Genomic DNA, 20,900 nt, shown 5'->3' with positions numbered 1-20,900 from the left:
TCTCTACTAAAAAAATACAAAAAAAAAATGAGCCGGGCGATGTGGCGGGCGCCTGTAGTCCCAGCTACTCGGGAGGCTGAGGCGAGAGAATGGCATAAACCCGGGAGGCGGAGCTTGCAGTGAGCTGAGATCTGGCCACTGCACTCCAGCCTGGGCGACAGAGCGAGACTCCGTCTCAAAAAAAAAAAAAAAAAAAAAAAAAAGAGTAAGTCATATGAAAGGTTCTCAGCCTCTCCCCCTCCCTAAGTGTCATGCTGAAGCCAAAGTCAGTGATATTAACATTGTGTGTGTTCTACATCCAGTAGGATGTTTTGTGGCTATAGCTCTCAATGTGTGATGTTCTTTCGGTGGCAGTACTGCAGTGCCTACAGAATCTGCCTGAACATAGTCCAGGCCTCCTCCTCCTCGATGTGGCCATGGTGGCATATCTGGTGGTGCAGCTCTCCTCCTCCAGTGTACTCCATTGCCAAATGGACAGTGTTTGCTGTGTCAATCACCTGGTGGAGTTGAATGATGTTCGGGTGATTGAGGGTCTTCATGATACTTATCTCTCTCTGGAGAGTGATGCTGGGGCAGCCACGCTTCTTAGAGATGATTTTGATGGCCACCTGGGTCCCAGTTAGCATATGCTGGGCCAGTTTGAGGTCACTGAATGTACCCCAACTGATGGTCTCAAAAATCCTGTACTTTTGGATCTCCTCATCAGGTGAGTTTGAGACCAAGCCCAGCTCCACAGTGCCTCCTAACTATGCTGAGTACAAATCAACCTCTACCAACTCTTCTAACTAATGAGAAACACTAATTATACTTCCTAGGTTGACAATACTAACAAACCACACTAATTATACTAAATACACTAATAATACTATAATAACTATGCTAAAATACTAAGCAATGATACTGAATATACTAACTACATTAAAATACTAAGCAATTAAACGGACTATAAACACTACACGAGAATACTAAGCAATGATACTGAGTTACCAACTATGCTAAAACACTAAGCAACCATATAAACTATGCTAAAATACTAAAAACCATACTGACTATGCTAAAAGACTAAGTAACAATACCTACTGTACCAACTATAAGCAAAGATGCTGATGTTACAGACAAAGAAACTAAGGAACAATACTGACTACACTACACTAACAGTACTACACAATGATACTGAGTGTGCTGACTACTACAAAATACTAAGCAACAATATAGACTATAGTGATCACAATAAGATATTAAGCAACCATATCAACGATACTGACTACACTAAAATATTGAGCAACCATAAAAACTTTGCTAAAATACTAAGCAACCATGCTGATTATGTCAAGTACACTAACAAAACTAGGCGATAATAATGACTATTATAACTATGCTATAATACAAAGAAATAATACTGACTATAATAGCTATACTAAAATATAAAGAAACCATGCTAACTATACAAACTTCACTAAAATATTAACTAACCATATTGACTGTACTAGCTGCACTAAACTGCTAAGCAATGATACTGACTATACTACCTATGTTTAAATATTAAGAAATTATACTATCTATATGACTGTGCTAAAACATAAGCAACTATACTAAGTATACTCACTAGACTAACAGTGCTAATTAATGATACTGATATATGTTTCCACCCAAATATCATTTTCAATTGTAATCTCCAATGTTGGATGTGGGGTCTGGTTGGAAGTGATTGACTCATGGGGCAAAATTCTTATGAATGGTTCAGTACCATCACCCCTTGGTGCAATATACTGAGTGAGTACTTGGTAATGTGAGTTCTCACAAGATCTGTTTGTTACACAGGGTGAAGTACTCACCACTCTCTATCCTCTCTTGCTCAAGCCAGGGAGTGTTGCACCCATAACACCTTCCACCATGACTGTCAGTTTCTTGAGATCTCCTGTAGAAGGGAAGCAGATGACAGTAACATGCTTCCTGTACAGCCTGTGGAACCATGAGCCAATCCCAACACTTTTCTTTATAAATTACCCAGTCTCAGGTATTCTTATAAGGTAATGTGAGAATGTACTAATATGGAAAATTGGTACTGAGGAGTCAGGCATGGCTCTACAGGTACCTGAAAATGTGGTAGTGACTTTGGAACTGGGTAATGGACAGAGGTTGGAAGAGTGTTGGGGTTTCAGAGCTCTGAAGACATGAAGACGAGGTAAAGTTTGGAACTTCCTAGAGACCAGTTAAATGGTTGTGACTGAAATGCTCATAGTGATATGGACAATAAAGTCCAGGCTGATGATGTCTCGGAGATGAGGAACTTTTTGGGAACTGGAGCAAAGGTCACTTTTTTTATGTGTTAGCAAAGCCCATGGAGGCATTGTGCCCCTTCACTAGTGATCTGGTCTTTGAAATTGGGAGTGATGATTGAAGGTACCTGAGAGAAGAAATTTCTAAGCAGCAGAGTGTTCCAAGATGTGGCCTGGCTGCTTCTAATGACCGCTGATGCTCATATTCATGAGCAAAGGAATGATGTAAAACTGGATTTTATATTTGAAAGGGAAGCAGAGTGCAAATGTTTGAGAAATTTGTAGGCCAGCCATATGGTAGAAAAGAAAAGCCCATTTTCAGGGGAGGAATTAAAGCGAACTGCAGAAATTTGCATAAGTAAAAAGGAACCAATGGCTAATAGCCAAGACAATGGAAGAAAGGCCTCCAAGACATTTCAGAGACTCTGTGGCAGCCCCTCCCATCACAGGCCCAAAAGCCTGGGGATGAAGCATAATTTTGTGGGCCAGACCCAGGGTTCTGCTGCCCTGGGTAGCCTTGGGACACTGTTCCCTGCATTCCAGCTGCTCCAACTCCAGCCATGGCTGGAAAGAAAGGCCCAGGTACAGCTCATGCCTCTGCTTCAGGGGGTGCAAGCCATAAGTCTTGGTGGCTTCAGATAGTATTAATCATTTATAGGGGCATAGAGTGCAAAAGTGGTGGCTTGGGAGCCTCTGTCTAGATTCTGAAGGATGTATACAAATCCCAGATGTCCAGGCAGAAGCTGGCTGCAGGAGTGGAGCCCTCATGGAGAACCTCTCCTAGGGCAGTGGGAAGGGGAAATGTGGGGTGGGAACCCCACACAGAGTCCCCACTGGATCATTTTCTAATGGAGTTATGAAAAGAGGGCCACTTCCCTCCAGACCCTAGAAGGGTAGATCCACTGGCAGCTGCACGCTGTGCCTGAAAAAGGTGTAGGCACTCAACACAAGCCTGTGAAAGCAGCCACAGAGGCTGTACCTTGCAAAGCCTTAGAAGCAAAGCTGCCCAAAGCCTTGGGAGCCCACCCCTTGCACTACTGTTCCCTGTATGTGAGACATGGAGTCAAAGAAGATTACTTTGGAATTTTAGGATTTAATGACTTCCCTGCTGGGTTTCAGGGTCGCATGGGGCCTGCAGCCCCTTTTTTAGGGCAGATTCCTCCCTTTTGGTAAGGGAGTATTTACCCAATGCCTGTACCCTCATTGTATCTGAGAAATCACTAACTTGTTTTTCATTTCACAGACTCATAGGTAGAAGGGACTAGCCTGTCTCAGACAAGACACTGGACTATGGACATTTGAGTTAATGCTGGAATGAGTTAAAACTTCGGGAGACTGGGGGGAAGGTATGATTGTGTTTTGAAATGTTACAGGACATGAGATTTGAGAGGGCCTCAAGACAGAAAGATATGATTTAGATCTCTGTACCCACCCGAATCTCATGTCCAGTTGTAATTCCCAATGTTGGAGGTGATTGGATCATAGGGGCAGAGTTCTCATAAACAGTTTAGGACTCTTCCCTTTTAGTGCTGTATAGTAAGTGAGTTGTTGTGAGATCCGGTTGTTTAAAAGTGTGTAATGGCTCCCCGCCCCCACTTTTTCTCCTGTTCCAGGTGTGTAAAATGCCAATTCTCCTTTGCTTTCTGCCTTAAGTTTCCTGAGACTTCCCCAGAAGCCGAGGCGATGGCAGCATCATGCTTCCTGTACAGCCAGTGGAACCATGAACCAATGAAATCTCTTTTCTTTATAAATTACACAGTCTTGAGTTTTTTTTCAAGCAAAGCAAGAAAAAACTGATACAGATATTAACTTTGCTAACTGCACTAAAATACTAAGCAACCATACTGGCAGTACTGACCACGTTAAAATGCTAAGCAATGACACCGACTATACTGGCTATGCTAAAATACTAAGCAACCATACTGACTGCACCAAAATACTAAACAACAGTGCTGACCATATTGATGGCTCTAATGATTATAAGCAGCAATACTCTCTGTGCTAACCACACTGAACTGCTAAGCAACAATACTACCTGTATTGACTATGCTAAAACCATAAGCAACCACACTGACCATACTGACTATGCCGAAATACTAAGCAACTACACTAACTATGCTGACAATGCTAACATAGTAAGCAACCATACTGACTATACTGACTACTCAGGAACACTAAGCAATGATTCTGACTATAGTGACTACACTGAAATACATAACCAACCATCCTAACTACACTGACTGTGCTAAAATAATAAGCAATGATACTAACTGTACTGACTGCACTAATGATGCTAATGATACTGACTACACTAGAATACTACGCAATGACAGTGACTATACTGACTACACTAAAGACGCTATGCAACAATACTATTGTTCTAGCGTAACTATTGCTACTATACTAGAATACTATCTATGCTAGAATACTGACTAAACTGACTATGCTATAATACTAAGGAAGTACATTAACTATAGCACCTATGCTAATTTATTAAGGCAACAACAGTGACTGTATTGACTATGCTAAAATATTATGCAATGATACTAGACTAACTTTTTTTTTTTTTGAGATGGAGTCTCACTCTTTCACCCAGGCTGGAGTGCAGTGGCACAATCTCAGCTCACTCCAAGCTCCGCCTCCCAGGTATTCTCCTGCCTAAGCCTCCCAAGTAGCTGGGACTACAGGCACCCACCACCACACCTGGCTAATTTTTTGTATTTTTAGTAGAGACGGGGTTTCACTGTGTTAGCCAGGATGCTCTTGATCTCCTAACCTCGTGATCCACCCATCTCGGCCTCCCAAAGTGCTGGGATTACAGGCATGAGTCACCGTGCCTGGCCTAGACTAACAACTCTTAACATGCTTAGACATGATACTGACCACACCAACTATGCTAGCAATACTTAACATTGGCACTGCCTACACTAACTATGCTAAAATATTAAGAAACCATACTGACCATATTAACTACACTGAAAGGTTAAGCAACCATACTGACCATGCTAACTATGCTAAAATACTAAGCAATGATACTGACTGTACATTTATGCTAAGATGCTAAGCAACACTACTGACTGTATTAACTACACTAAACCAAAAAGCAACAGTACTGACCACACTGACCCTGCTAAAATACTAAGCAATGATACTGAATATGCTGACTATGCCAATATGCTAAGCAACAATATTGACTATATTATGGTAACATAATGAGTAACAATACAGACTATGCTAACTACCCTAAAATACTGAGCAACAATGCTGACTATACTAACTATGCTAAACTATACTAAGCCACAATACTGGCTATACTAATTACCATAACAATACCAACTATCGATACTAACTGTACCGACTATGCTAAAATACTAAGTAACCACACTGACTATACTAACTGGGCTAAAACACTAAACCATGATACTGACTCTACTGACTACTGTAACGAAACTAACCAATGATACTAACTATACTGACTATGCTAAAACACGAAGCAACCCTACTAACTATACTAACTACACTAAACTACTAAGCAATCATACTGACTTTGTTAATGATGCTAAAATACTAAGTAACCGTACTGACTATACTAACTACACTAAAGTACTAAGCAATGATAGTGATTATGCAGACTACGCTAAAATACTAAGCAACCATACCGACTCTATTGACTACACTAAAATCCTAATCAACCCTACTGACTATACTAACTGCACTAAAATACTAAGCAACTATACTGACTATATTAATGATGCTAAAATACTAAGTAGCCATATTACTATACTATGCTAAAGTACTAAGCAACGATAGTGACTATGCAGACTATGCTAAAATACTAAGCAATCATACTGACTCGGCCGACTATGCTAAAATTTTAATCAACTCTACTGACTATACCAACTACGCTAAAATACTAAGCAACCATACTGACTAATTAGGCTAACACACTAACATACAAAAGAACCATAGTGACTATGCTAAATATGATAAAATGCTCTGCAACCATACTGACTATACTGACTGGACTAAAATCCTGATCAAACATAGTGACTATACTAACTACCATAAAACACTAAGTGTATTTCCCACACTAAAATTCTAAGCAACAATGTTGATTCTACTAACTATGCTAACATATCAAACAATGATACTGACTATACTAACTATGCTAAAATGCTAAGGAATGAGAGTGACTTTACTGATTATGCTAAAATACTAAGCAATCATACTGACTATACTATGCTAAAATACCAAGCAGTGATACTGAGCATACTAACTACATTAACAATACTAAGCAATAATAATCACTATACTAACTTCAGTAAAATACTAAGCAACAATACCGACTATACCAAGTGTGGGAAAATACTTAGCAATGATACTGACTATATTAACTATGCCAAAATACGAAAGAGTGATATTGACTATACTAACTACCCTAAAGTACTAAGCAATTAATCTAACTACACTGACTGTGCTAAAACAGTAAGCAATGTTACTAACTATACTGACTGTACTAACAATGCTAAGCAACAATACAACTATACTAACTGTACTAAAATACTAAGCAGTGACACTGACTATACTAACTGCACTAAAATTCTAAGCAACAATACTGACTATACTGACTGTGCTAAAATACTAAGCCATGATGCTGACTAAATTGCCTATACTAAAACACTATCAACAATACTGAGTGTACTAACTACACTTAAGATACTAAGCAATGATACTATAATATCTGCACTAACAACGTTAACTAGAACAACACAAAGTAAATCAGTGAGGGTCCTCCAGTCACCAAAGCAGCTTCCAGAGATAAATTAGACCAAAAACAGTCTCTGTATGTGAATCCATCACAGGGACTGTTCGCGAGGTCAGAGCTAAACATGGACCATGCCTGAGGATCATTCACAGTGGGTTTCTCACTTTTGTTCCTAATAACATTTTCCCTTTTGAGTAAAGGGTGTTTTATGTCTAGATGGGTTATAGAGATTGATGTTTAGTTTCTTAGCTATTTAAACTGTACAGTGCTTCAATGGCATTTTCATTTGTAGTTTGAAAATCTGTAATAACTTTTGGTTTTTGAAGATTTCCTAGTGTCTACACTCAAAATATTCCATTCCTTTTCCTTCAACTCTGAATGGTTAGTCCCCATGATTGAGAAGGGAGGGAACATTTTCCTTTCCTTGTAGATCTTTTCCTTCCTCAAGTGGTTGAGATCATGCTGCGGACACGGAAGGAAACAGACACACCCTACCCTCCACAAGCCCATAGCCTAGTCAGGGAGACACCCCAGCCATGAAGCTCCTTCAAGGTGAAGAGCCCCAGGGGAAGCAGGGGCCAGAGAAGAGTGACCTGGGCTGCAGGTCGGCGCTGGGTAGGGGAGGAAGCAGCTCTTTCTCCAGGCCAATGTGCTGAGCCCTGTCGTGTGAGGAGGGGTCGCCTAAGTGACTTAGGGACAAGGGCAGGAGGGTAGCCTCTGCAAAGGCCCGGGGATGACTGAGGGTGGCTAGCTGGAGTGATGTGCTAGTCTGAAGGTGTGACTGGGGCCAGGTTGGGAGAGCTGGAGTCCCAGGACAGAAGCTGAGCCTGTGTTCTGAAGGCCGCAGGCGCTGTGGAATAGTTCTGAGCCCCCTTGCTACGCCACAGCCTTCAAACCCTGACTATCCTCCTGACCTGGGAGTGGGCTCAACTGAACTTTGCCTCCTCACCAGCCTCGCTGCCTCCAGCCTCCCCCACCCATGACCCTCCATTCTGGTTCCCAGAGGGATCCAAGGGAAAGTCACCTCTGGCCTCCACCACCCACCCGGTGGCCCTGAGACCTTTGGAGGGAAGCCCTTCTCCTTGTCCACCAGGGCTTACCTGGGCAGCCTGTTCTCCCCACAGCCCTGCCTTACAGACCACCCAGTGTGCCCAGGTTGGTCATATTTCCTGCACACAGTCCCCAATGCCTGGAATCTGCCCCTTACTCTCCTGCACCGGGTGACCTCCTGTCCTTCCAGTTCCAACTGAGATATCCAGCACCCTGGGGAGCATCTCTGAGACCCAGACACAGAGGAGCCCCTTCTGTCCTGGATCCCAGAACTGCTTGTGCTTTCCTGCTGTCACGGTGCAGAAACCCCTACCTCCCGCCACACACACACACACATGCATGCACACACATGCATACATACATACACACGCACATGCACACACACCCACATGCACATGTACTCTCTCACACACACACATACTTGCCATTGTCTGGGCACATGGATAGCTGCCTGCTGGACTGCCTCTCCCCAACCCCAGCCTCTCTCAGGGGCCCCAGGCAGAGGCGCTGCTATTAATAGTATAGGTGCACTAGACTGCCCAAGCCTGTAATCCCAGCACTTTGGGAGGCCAAGGCAGACAGATCACCTGAGGTCAGGAGTTCAAAACCAGCCTGGCCAACATGGTGAAACCCTGTCTCTACAAAAATACAAAAATTAGCCAGGCATGATGTCAGGTGCCTATAATTCCAGCTACTTGGGGGGTCTGAGGCGGGAGAATCATTTGAACCCGGGAGGCAGAGGTTACAGTGAGCCAAGATCGCCCCATTGTACTCCAGCCTAAAAGACAATGAGACTGTCTCAAAAAAAAAAGTATAGGTGCATTGGAGGTGGGGTGAATTGGAGGTGGGGATGGGAAGGGCTCCCCAGGAATAATCCTGCCTAGATGACAGCCACCCCATAGGGGACACAGCCACCAGCAAACTTAAGTCTTGAATACAGTGAAGGCAGCAGGTACAGGCTGGAAGAGGAAAGTGAAATTAGATTCCCAGGGTCCCTAAATGTCAGGATGAGGAGGTCCTAATGCCTCATGGAGAGCAAGCTTTGAAAGAGGCTGGGGTCACTTAAGGGCAGCAGTAGGGAGGCGGGCCTGGAGGGAGGTGGCGCTGAAGGGACACACCTGTGCCTGTCCCCGATGGCTCAGTCCTCGCTGACACCAGGAATCCCTTAGTCGGGAGCAGGGGGCGTCATGGCCTCCTGCCTGGTGCCTGAACACCCCAACGGGTTCCCCCAGGACTTTGCACTTCCTCCCTCTGCCCTGATGCGCACCCCCGACCCACCCAATTCTGAGGCATTCAAGCTTCCTCCCCTTGTGGTCTCTGCTCCCCTGACAGCTGCTCTCCCTTGCAGACCCCCTCCTTGTCCTTGTCACCCACACTGCACACCTTCCCATCACTGACTCAGTCTTGCTCTTCCATCCGTGCATTGGAGTCACCTCTCCCTGTGGGCAGCTGCTGCACCCTGAGTGCCTGGCACACCTGTGGCCCCAAGGAGATGCTCAAACATACAACTCTCTGGATGCCTCAGATCTGGGTGGCTCCCTTGTGTGACATGTGGGGGGAAGCAGAGCTCAGTGGGTCATGTGCCACCGTAGGCGATGAGGGCTTTCCCTGTCCTCTTGTGAGTCAGCCGTGGCCCCTCTTCCAAGGGACCCTCCCCCCACTGCCCAGACTGGCCAGCATCCTTCCCATGCACCCTGAGGTGGTGTCTGCCACACACTCTGAATCTGGCCCTTTACTGTGAGGCCCCGAAGGGCAGGGGGTGCGTGTGAGTCACACACCGCTGGGGACTGGTGGGGTGGGGTGGTGTCTAAGACAGACTATTGCCAACCCCCTCCTTGGTCTGGAGTGGAGGAGCCGCAGCTCACTCCATCTTTAGGGGCTGAAGGGAGGCCTCAAAGGGGCTGTGGCCATTCTGCTGGGCTCAGGAGCACCAGGGGCTTACTGGGGCTTGTGACTAGGAGCAAGGCCAGGCTCTGGGGCTTTTAGGCCTGCTCTTCTGGAGGGGCAGCCTGCAGGCTGGCCTGATGTTGGCGCTGGGGTGGCCTGTGGCCTCCTACATCTGATGGTTTTGCCCTTGCCCTTCAGCACGACCCTCTGGTCCCTGTGTCAGCCTCTGCAGAGCTCATCCTGGTGGAGGACGTGAGAGTGAGCCCAGAAGAGGAGACCATCTACAACCACCCTGGCGTTCAGATCCAGCCCTTGCCCTGTCACCCCCTGCCTGGTTAAGGCCCACCGGGGGACCCCTCACCCTCTGACATGCTGCTTGCCCTCCCCTAATCTGCCTCCTGCAGGTGGAGCTCCAAGACAGGAAAGACTCGGGCTACTTCTTCCTCAACACCAGTGCCACGGATGACATCAAGGTGGCCTGCCAGGAGGCCAGGGCCATCACCATGGTGAGCCTGGGCCATCGGCCCCCCAGGCAGTTTTCATTCCTCATCTGGGCCACATGTGGTTAGTAGATTGGTTATTTTTTAAGCTGGCACATTTTGGTGGGATTGTTTGTTTTCTTCTGGCTGATTTGTTTGAGTTCCTTGTAGGTTCTGGCTATTGGTCCTTTGTCAGCAGTATAGATTGTGAAGATTTTATCCCACTCTGTGGATTGTCTGTTTACTCTGCGAAGATTTTCTGTCACTCTGTGGCTGTCTGTTTACTTTGCTGGCCTGAGGACATAAATAAACATTCTCAAAAGAAGATATACAAATGGCCAACAAACATATGGAAAAACGCTCAACATCAGTAATGATCAGGAAATGCAAATCAAAACCACAATGCGATACCACCTTACTCCTGCAAGAATGGCCATAATCAAAAAATTAAAAAATAGTAGATGTTGGCGTGGATGCAGTGCGTAAGGAACACTTCTACATTGTTGGTGGGAATGTAAAGTAGCACAACCTCTATGGAAAACAGTGTGGAGATTCCTTAAAGAACTAAAAGTAGATCTACCATTTGATCCACTCCTGGGTATCTACCCAGAGGAAAAGAAGTCATTATTCGAAAAAGATACTTGCACATGAATGTTCATAGCAGCACAATTTGCAATTGCAAAAATATGGAACCAACCCAAATGCCCAGTCAACAAGTGGATAAAGAAAATGTGATATATATATAGTTCATTACATATATATATATATATACTTGATGATATATATATATTATTTCATTATATTTTATGGCTGAGTAGTATTCCATCTGCATCATCATATGCAAAATGGTGGCTGGGGTCTTGCCATTTTCTGAGTAGAACTGTAAGGATATACAGGAAAAAATACTTAAAATAGTACTACTACTTTTTTTCATTTTAATGGAAAAAAAATTATTTTAAAATTCTTCACACTCAACTCCAGGGAGCAGCTCCCACTGGACCAGCTGTTAAGGGACTCCTGGGTCAATAGCGATGAGAAGACGTGGTTCAAGCCATACAGAGAGCCACTCCTGGACCTCCCAGACCCCCCAGCAACCCAGCTCATAGTGGCTATGGTATTCAAGGAAGTGATATTCAAAAAAAAAAAATCATCCCATGGCCACCTACCTAATCATGGAGTTCAGAAAAGTGCAGAGGAGAAAGGGGTCCAACATCGGAGCACAATCCCTCCCTCCTGGGGGGTCCCACCTGTCCTTCCCTATCTGCCACAGTTAAGTCAACCTTCCCTGTCCAACCCAGAGAGGGACTCAAAACCAGCCGACCTTCCCCACTTTCTAATTCACAGAAGCATGAACAGGACCATCCCTGGGAGTCAGGGCAGAACCCTACCTGGCCTGGAGATGAAGCCAGCCATTCCCAGCAAAGCCGCCCAGCATACACCTGTGGCTTCACCTTCCACAAAGCACCAGCAGCTATGGGGGGAACCCCCAAGGAGCCTTGTCTCAGGGAACCCACCAGGAAGTCGGCTCACTCCATGTGGAAGACCGAGAGGAGGTGACTTGGTCTGAGGGAACCCCCGGGAAGCCAGATGGTGTAACCTCAATCTCTGTGACTAAAAGGAGCCACGGATGCCACTGGCAAAAGATGCTTCAGTTTCATGCTCCAATTATGTTGTTTCTGACTAGCACAAAAAAGTCAAAGGGAGAAATAAGGCAGCACCAGTGAACCCAATGGACAGCTGGGCCAAGGAAAAAACCAAGTGGTTGGGGCAGTCAAGCTACACTTCCTGTGTTTTACTACATTTATTATGTTCTTCTTAATATTATTTCAATTGGCAAATCATGCTTGTATTCATTTATGAGATACAGTGTGAGGATTAAATGGATGTGTGCACCATGGAATGACAAAATCACACTACTTAGCATCTATCTGATCACCTCAGAAAGACAAATCCCACGTGATGTCCCTGAAGTTTCCATTTAAAAATGTTGACCTCATAGAAGTAGCGAGTAGATTGATGGTGAACGTGGACTGGGGAGCGAGTGTGTGGAGGGGTGGCAGAGGGAAGAAATGGGGGCTTGTCGGTCAAAAGACCACAGTCTCAGTAGGAAAGGAGGAAGGGGTTTTGATATCTAGTGCACAGCAGGGTGACCAGAGTCAATGGGAATGTATTGCATATGGAAAACACCTGAGAGAGTCCATGTTGAATCCCTGCATTCAGAATGGAGAAAATAAAGGCCCCGAGGTTCAAGAACATTAAAAACCTTGTGACAGGTTGACCATGTGTAGATTCCAACAGCTGTGGGTGAGAGCTAGGCAAGATGACGACGCTGCCATGTGCCCAACACACCTGGCCCAGAGGCATTCAGCAGAGGACACAGGTGTCCAAGCTGCTGCCAGGGTCAATGAACAAGATTCAAAAGTCAAGAGGGCATCTGGCAACCCTGTGGCCTTCAATGGCCTATCCAAAGCTACGGGTGAGCTAAAGGACAGCCTGGAGTCTCCTGAAGAACTGAGGGCCCCTCCGCCCCACCTGGCACAGGGCACCATCTCTTCCTCCTGTCTGTCCCCTTCTTCCTCTGTCCTGCCATCTTCCCCTTCCTCCCTACTCAGCTCCCTGCAATCCTCTCTCCACCTTTCCAAGGTAGACACAACTTGCTGCTCTCCTGAGGTCCCACTAAGATTGTGGCTTCTGGTTCCCACACCTCTGTGACTTGATTTCCCTGGCCCCCTCCTTCATTTCCTTTCTGTTTGTCCCAGCCCCACCCCCAAGTCCCTCTCTGCCAGCTCCCTGTCTGCCATTCCTAATTCCTTCATCCTGATTCCTTTTCTGCTACATTTTCTCTAGCTAAGTCATCTTTTATTTACTTGCTAATAATCTATCCCTTGGTTCCCTGGTTGTCTGTCTTACGCAACGTGGAATGATGAAAACCTAGAAACTAGAATCTAACTCCCAGCCCTAGACAGGACTCAGTTTTTGTGAAAGGGAGGAAAAAAACAAAAACAAAAACAAAACACAAAAGCAAACCTCAGCAAACCAAAACCTAGTCTAGAGCCTGATACAAGTGTCACTCAAAACATACTTCCTTTCTTTTTTCTTTCTTTCCTTCCTTCCTTCCTTCCTTCCTTCTTTTTTTTGGGACACAGTCTCACTCTGTCTCCCAGGCTGGAGTGCAGTAGCGTGATCTCAGCTCACTGCAACCTCCACCTCTTGGGTTAAAGCAATTCTCCAGCTCTTCCTACAGCCATGCGAGTGAGGAGAACCTCACATCTTAAATCTGACTGCTTGACCTATGCCTCGTTTTGTTTACTTTCAGAAGTTAGAAAAAAACTTCCTCATTACCAAGAAGAGAAGAGCTTTAAGTTAGGAAAAATGTGTACAGTGCCATTGAAACCGAGGCATCCTTTCATTCATATTCACTTTGCACTTATTATTTTATGTAAGCCCTAAGGGTGGACCTGTGGCCAGAGAGATAACTTTTATTCAAGAAATAAGAGTTCCTAGAGGTCAGTAACGGACTAGGCTGCCTCTGTAGGTAGAGAGCTCCCTGTCTCTGGAGGCATTTGAGCAGAAGCTGGAAAGACTCAAGGTGGGATTCCAGTATGGGTGTCAAGTTTCTCCAGGAGACCTCTGAGCCCCTGTTGAATCTTAAAATGCTGCGATTCTAGGAGTGCCTCCGCAGTTCTGTTTTACAGGTGGCCACAGGGGAGCTCGGGCACTCTCCCTCTCTGGATTGTGGACTGGCCCCTGGCCTGGATGAGTGGCACAGAGTGCCCATTGCAGGCAGGACCCAGGATGAGTCTCCACTATGGCAAGCAGCAGCCCATGCAGCAGGCCATGTGAACTGCCATTGTCCAGAAGTTTCCTTACATGGAGGCACCCTGCCCACTGGGGTCTCCACTTCCCCTCATTCTGGGCTTGTGCCAAAGATCCTCGCAACTCTAAATGGAAATCGGCCGTGGTTCCTCTGGACTCCTCCGAAGCCTGCGGGTAGAATTTTCCAGGGAGCGTTGACGTTAGAGGCAGATCCTGGTGGCTTCTCACAGGCGGCTGTGTCTGAGGGACGTCTACATGTGGCTATGCCTTTTTCCAGCTGCTGAGGAGCAGCACAGAGACAAACAAGCCCCCGACACTCCCCAGTTAGCTCACAGTTTCCTCCCTATTGATATACATTCAGGACGCAAGGATGGCTCACGGGCGTGCTGGCTTCGGAGCGTCTCTGGGGGGCTCTCTGGGGCTCATGAAGCAGGGATCCTGTGGAGGTTTTTATGTCCACACAATGGTCATGGGCTGTGCAGGGTTGTGATGAATTCTGCTCACCCAGCCCCAAAACACTCTGTAGGGGCCTTTATTTTGTTTTTGGCTGGTTTGTACATGGAGCTTTATGTGATTTAAACCTAGAGTTTCCTTCTTCTCAACAATTCTTTACATTTCAATCAAGTCCTCTAGGTGGAACCCATGCAATAATCAGAGCAGGGGAAGGAGCCTAGTAGGCACTTTACGCTTTTCATTAACCTATGCACTCAGCGACGCTGGAGGGCCTGTCATGTGCCAGATGCTATGCTGGGTGCTGTAGATTTGGCAGGGACTGAGGCCGGTGGCCCTGCTCCTATGAGGCATGGCTTCGTCTTTCCATCTCCTGGGTCCCGTGAGGCACAGCCAGTCATGGGGCCCGTGTTTAGGTGAGGACACACGTCCAGGATGAGGGGGAAGTTGGTGGAAGCTATGGGCCTTGAAGTCAGGTGCATCCTCGTTTTCCCTGAGACTGATCTGTGGACATGATGCATGTCCCCAGCCATTGCCCTCGGGGAGGTCACAGGGCTGGCCAGGTCCCTGCGTAAAGTTTCATTCAGCACCCAATCACAGTGCCTGTGATTTTCACATTAGCTTGGGTCCTCCTCTTCGAGCCATGACGGGGGGTAATCAGGGACACAGACCATGACACTCTTGCATGGCACAGCCTGGCCCATCACACAACATTGATGGGTCATTGACATGGGCAGGCTTCAGGAAACAGACATTGATGGGTCCAGTGACATTCAGAAATATCCTCAGGGTCCCTTCTCCCCCGCAGTTGCCACCTGTCAGGGACAAGTCTGAAATGCAATCAGGACCCCAGGAAGTGGGGGCTGAGATGATGTGTGCAGAGTCTTGGGGCCTGGCAAGCTCCAGGCCATGTGACAGTTTCAGCCCCCACATGCACAGAGTTGCCTCTGGCTGCACTCACAGCATCTTAATGAGCAATGACGCATTTGTCATCTCCCACTCGATGACAGGACTTTCCCCTTGGCTCAGTGTTTCCCGATGTTCTCAGGTGGCACCTTTAACACTCAGAAATTATAATTCATTCTGGGCATGGGTCACCACCACCTCCTTCCCCTCGTAAATGTTCTCCCATGTGTCAATCAGGAAGCAGGTGGGTCCAGAACACATGGAGAGGCCAGGTGGTATGAGCCGCATACGCAGTGTAGAGTTAAGAGTGGGTGCAGGTCCCCACTCTGCCACCAGCTAGTGACCAAGTGTCCTCAGTTCCCCAAGCCTCCAGAGTTGCCTGGTGAGGACTTCCTTAAAGCATCACTGTGAGGCACTGTGAGGCCCAGTGAGCCACTGTGCACCATCCCGAGGGGCAGGCCAGGCTCCGTGGGCTCCAGAGATGGTGGCTGGATGCCTATCCCCTGGGAAGTCAAGTGGAAGAGCAATTGATTTCCCCACTGCCATTTTAATGTGTCTTTAAAATGTGCAAAATGGTTCTGAAAGAGAAGAAAATGAGCAAAAACCCTTCCCTGCGTTACCCTGTGTGGGGCTCCTTAGTGGGTGCACCATGGAATTTCTTCACATTGTGAAGGATCTACCCACTCCTGACAGCAGTAACTTTTGCAGGAGTTTGAAGTCGGAGTCTCAAACTGGGTTCTCAAAGAAAGTTCTCATTACTCTCCTTAATCTTTCAATGGGTTTTCTTTGGGGGAATTATTTAATTTTTTGCTGGGGCTGGTGAATCAGCCCCAGCAAAACAAGAACTGGTGGCTCCTGGACCCCATTCCTCAGCCCATATTTGACACTAGGCTCATGTGGTGATGGCTCAGATCACATAGCTACTGTTTTGGAGTATAAGCATGACGTCCACTTTGTGATCTTTATTCATCTACTGTAAGTCATTGTATGGAATAACCCAGGCATGCTGCATCTGTATTGATGTACCCTGAATAGGTGGTATGTGCAGCTCAGGTTAGCTTGTTGATCTCCTGTGCCCCCAGCCAGTTATGGGCTTGGGCCTTTCTCAGCTTGGTCTTTGCCTTTGGCCACTCTCCCTCCTCCCCTCCCCGCAATTCCATTTTGGCTCCAAGAGGCATCCAGCTCCGTTCCCCTGGGAAGTAGAGAGTTGGAAAGGAGCCTAAGCTGGGAGTTAAGAGTATCTGGTTCTATCCCCAGTTCTGCCTTTTCAAAGCCACACCTCTATCCTGTCATCTGGGCCTGTTTCCTCATCTGTATATTGAAGAGGTTGGACTAGAATCAGCATTTGCCAAATAGGTGAGGGTCCATGAGGTTTGCAGGTGATTTTCAGAATTTCCAAGGCTTGACAAAGCTGGTTTTACTCTGTAAAGTCAAGCAGGCTGGAGCACCAGCTTCCATGACCTTATCCAGAATTACTCAGAGCAGTGGCCCTGGAGCTCATCCAATCAAGACATGCACGGGGGGACCAGTCTGGGCCAGATGCTGGGCTGAGTCCTGAGGGTATGTGAGTGCTGGGGACAGCCTGGAGAGGAAGGCCAAGTGCACTGCAGGCCCCATCAACAATGATGGCCTGCAGCAGGTCCAGCCCCCGGGAGAGGGGAGCAGAGGCACTGAAACCACTGACCTGGATGAGGCAAGAGTGTTCTGAGGAAGAACACTGGACCTGGGCCTGAAGGATGACTTGGAGCCAGCAGGTGGAGGCTGGGGAAAGAGCCCTAGGTCTTTAAGGGGGCTTCGAGCCCCAGAGGCAGGCAGACAGAAGGTAGCTGGCTGTATGAGTGGGAGAGAAGGCCTGTGTAACTGGAGCATAAGCATGGTGGGGGAGTGTGATGTGTGTGGAAACTGGAGAGGAGGCAGGGGCCAGACCACACCAGGGTTTACAGGGCATTCTAAGGCTTTGGGCTCATTCTCAGAGCACTGGGCAGCTGTTGAAGGGTTTTCATCTGGGTGAGAAATTATCCTATTTGGTTTTCTCTTTTGGGTCAGAGACCTGATTTTGTGTGTGTGTGTTTGTAGGTTCTTGATATTGAAACTAGCTTTGCAAACCCTGAAGTGCTTACTTTAAAAACCCCTGCTACTCACCCCATGAATATGAGACCACAAACAGCAAGCAACAAAGCTAGGCCCAGATAGAGGAGTGGGGCAGCTGGCTGGACTCGCTCACTAGCTCCATGACCTGTTCCTTCCTGCCCAGCTCCAATACCACCTGGATGAAATACACGCCTAAGCAATAAGGCAAGTTGCATGCAGTCCATCAAACAGACACATTACGTGTGTGAATCCTGTGCAGCATGAGAGGGTGATTCTGATGCACTTTTTTAGGGGAGAAAGTCCTGAAGACAGAATCCCTAAAAGTGGGTAGATGGCCAGGTGCAGTGGCTCACGCCTGCAATCCCAGCACTTTGGGAGGCTGAGGCAAGTAGATAAGGAGGTCAGGAGATCGAGCCCATCCTGGCTAACACAGTGAAAGCCCATCTCTACTAAAAATTAGCCGGGCATGGTGGCACGTACCTGTAGTCCCAGCTACTCAGGAGGCTGAGGCAGAGTTGCTTGAACCTGGGAGGCGGAGATTGCAGTGACCTGAGATCACGCCACTGCACTCCAGCCTGGGTGACAGAGTGAGACTCCATCTCAAAAAAAAGTGGGTAGACAGAAAATGATTAAAGTGGGGGCTCTTAGGCTGGGGCAAGTGGATTGCCTGAGCTCAGTAGTTCAAGACCAGCCTCGGCAACACGGTGAAACCCCATCTCTACTAAAATACAAAAAAATTAGCTGGGAGTGGTCCCAGCTACTTGGGAGGCTGGGGCAGGAGAATTGCTTGAACCTGGGAGGCAGCAGCTGCAGTGAGCCAAGATCGTGCCACTGTACTCCAGCCTGGGTGGCAGAGCAAGACTGGATCTCCAAAATAAAAAATAAAAAATAATGGGGTTCTTGCCTTGAGCCCAGGAGTTCGAGGTTGCAGTGTGCTGTGATGATGCCACTGTACTCCAGTCTAAGTGACAGAGCTAGACCCTGTCTCTAAAAAAATGAAATAAAAAAATAAAAACAAGGATCTATTTTAGCCACAGTGGCATACACCTGTCATCCCAGCTGCTGCTCTGGAGGCTGAGTCGGGAGGATGGCTTGAGTCCAGGAGTTTGAGGCTGCAGTGAGCTGTGGTGCTACCACTGCACTCCAGCCTCAGAGACAGAGCAAGACCCTGTCTCTTAAAAAAATAATAAATAAATGTTAAAAGGGTCTTTGGCAGTGAAAAGGCTGGAAAATCCTAACTCTGGTTTGTTCATTCACTCACACCTTTGCTGTCACTGCTTCACACACAGCTGGGGCTGTTGATCAGATACAGAGTTGAGCGAGATGCATGGAGCTTACACTGGGGTGACCTCGTGGGCTGCTCCCAGGTTCTGCGATTCAGTCTGTTCTGGTTGGAACTTCTCACGGACAGCTGCCGCTGAAAAGTAGCTGTCTTGTTTCTGCCAGTCCCTGTCTTGCAGTTTCACAGAAGACCTCACGGGGTGCTTCTCTACCGCCAGGGCTGCAGCAGCAGGTGGCCAGCTCAGGACGTGGCATCCTGGGACTGCATTCTCACTCTGCCCCCAAGTTCCTGCACATCCCAAGGTTGCTGACTGCCCCTCTTGGATCAGCTTCCATTTTCTTCTCTTTGTAAAATGTGCAAGGTGGAGATCAATGTTCAGTGAGATCTAGCGCAGCACTGACATGTTATATCTCAAGCCCATCTCCTGGCCAGCAGTGGGGCTCGTGATGAGAGGTGGGCAGGGCACTATTTGTGGTAGGATTTCCCTTGTCCACTGCTTTCCAGTGCTGGCCTGGTGGGCTCTGCCAGTGGGGTGATAGGCTGGTGCTGAGGGCGAGGCACTGCTCAGGGACCTGAGCAGAGGGGGGCTATGCATGTAATCTACCACCCACCCCTCCACCCCGGCCCCGAACCTTGCAGGTGCACCCTTTGCTCCCTGGCTCGTCTACCATCATGACCCATGACTTGTGCCTCGTCTTCCCGTCCCTGGCCAAGGCTGTTGTTTACGTGTCAGACATTCAGGAGCTGTATGTCCGTGTGGTTGACAAGATCAGTGGAAGCTTCATGACAGGGCCCCCTCAGCAGACCTGCAGGAACTGAGAGTGAGGGGGCTGTGGGATGTTTCCTATGGCCTTCGCTTTTGCTCCTGGAGTCTGCATCCCTTCCCCCGTGAGCTTGCAAAGCTGTCTTCTATCTTCTTCACTCTATGTTGATGATGCAGAGTCCCTCCAATAAGGGACTTCTTCATCCCAGGTGACATCTCCATAAGGCTTGGCAGTAAATCCTGCTGGAAGTTGCCTCTAAATTAGCCGTGACCTGGGAATTCTTGTCTTTTAGCTAGTGTAGGTTATTAACCAGCCAGGCACACGTCTTGCTGAGCATGGATTTCCCCCTGAAAATACAGGTTTTGGGTTCTCTGGAGTTTCAGTGGCAAATCAGTACAACTCACCCATGCCAAGCACCACTGCAAAAAAGGACAAGGAATAGATCTTGTTTTATCTTTCACATCAATAGGGAAATTTTACTACTCCAAATATCTGAGGTGACTGAAGCTGGGCTTCCAGAGGGCTGTGGTTGTGATCCCGAGTGGATAGAAAGGCTGGTAATTAAAAGGGCATACTAGGCTCCTTAAGAAGCTATTATGCTCTACCCAGCAACCACACACTGAGAACTGCTGATCCAAGGGGAGGGTTCCAGCTGCATGAAAGGTCCTTGTTTTCACTTCTCAGGAAGTGGAGCACAGTCACAAACAGCAGAATACGCCCTAAAGAACCAGAGAGCCTTGGCCGTGCCTGGGAGGCAGCCCCCAGGACCCTGGGGCCCACGCATGGGTCACTGCTCACAGAGGGGCGATGTCCCCACCCTGACTTTTCCTCTCACGAAACATGTAAGTCATACTCGATGCTGTGGGTTCAGGGCACTGCAGTTCCTTCTCTCCTCTATCTCAAATGGTCCTTCCCCCACTCGGGCTGACTCCGAGGAAGGCAACAGTGCTTATCGGGGTCATGATGGAGGTGAGAGCTGAGAGGCCACATCATGCTCCAGCCCCAGTGTGGGCCACTGCATGGCAGCCCCGGCCCCTGGCACACTGCCTCTGTCCCAGCACGTGGTGACTGTGTAGAGGTGGAAGCCATCAGCACCGGGGCCCTGGTTCCATCTGGGAGAGACACAGGCTG

At 47.5% G+C, this 20,900-nt stretch overlaps 1 long non-coding RNA gene across 1 annotated transcript; it reads left to right on the top strand.

Annotated features, from left to right (window-relative positions):
• Positions 1–216: 216 nt before the first annotated feature.
• LOC117076584 lies at positions 217–3,983 on the top strand. The gene is made up of 3 exons (XR_004434417.1): positions 217–521; positions 2,092–2,185; positions 3,893–3,983. It is a non-coding gene; the product is annotated as an uncharacterized LOC117076584 (long non-coding RNA).
• Positions 3,984–20,900: the final 16,917 nt, after the last annotated feature.

The sequence above is a fragment of the Trachypithecus francoisi genome, unplaced genomic scaffold (genome assembly GCF_009764315.1).
Source record: "Trachypithecus francoisi isolate TF-2019V2 unplaced genomic scaffold, Tfra_2.0 Lachesis_group0, whole genome shotgun sequence".
Classification (NCBI taxonomy): Eukaryota; Metazoa; Chordata; class Mammalia; order Primates; family Cercopithecidae; genus Trachypithecus; species Trachypithecus francoisi.
Note: the sequence above shows the minus strand (reverse complement) of the source record. Positions and strands in the feature narration are given on the sequence as shown.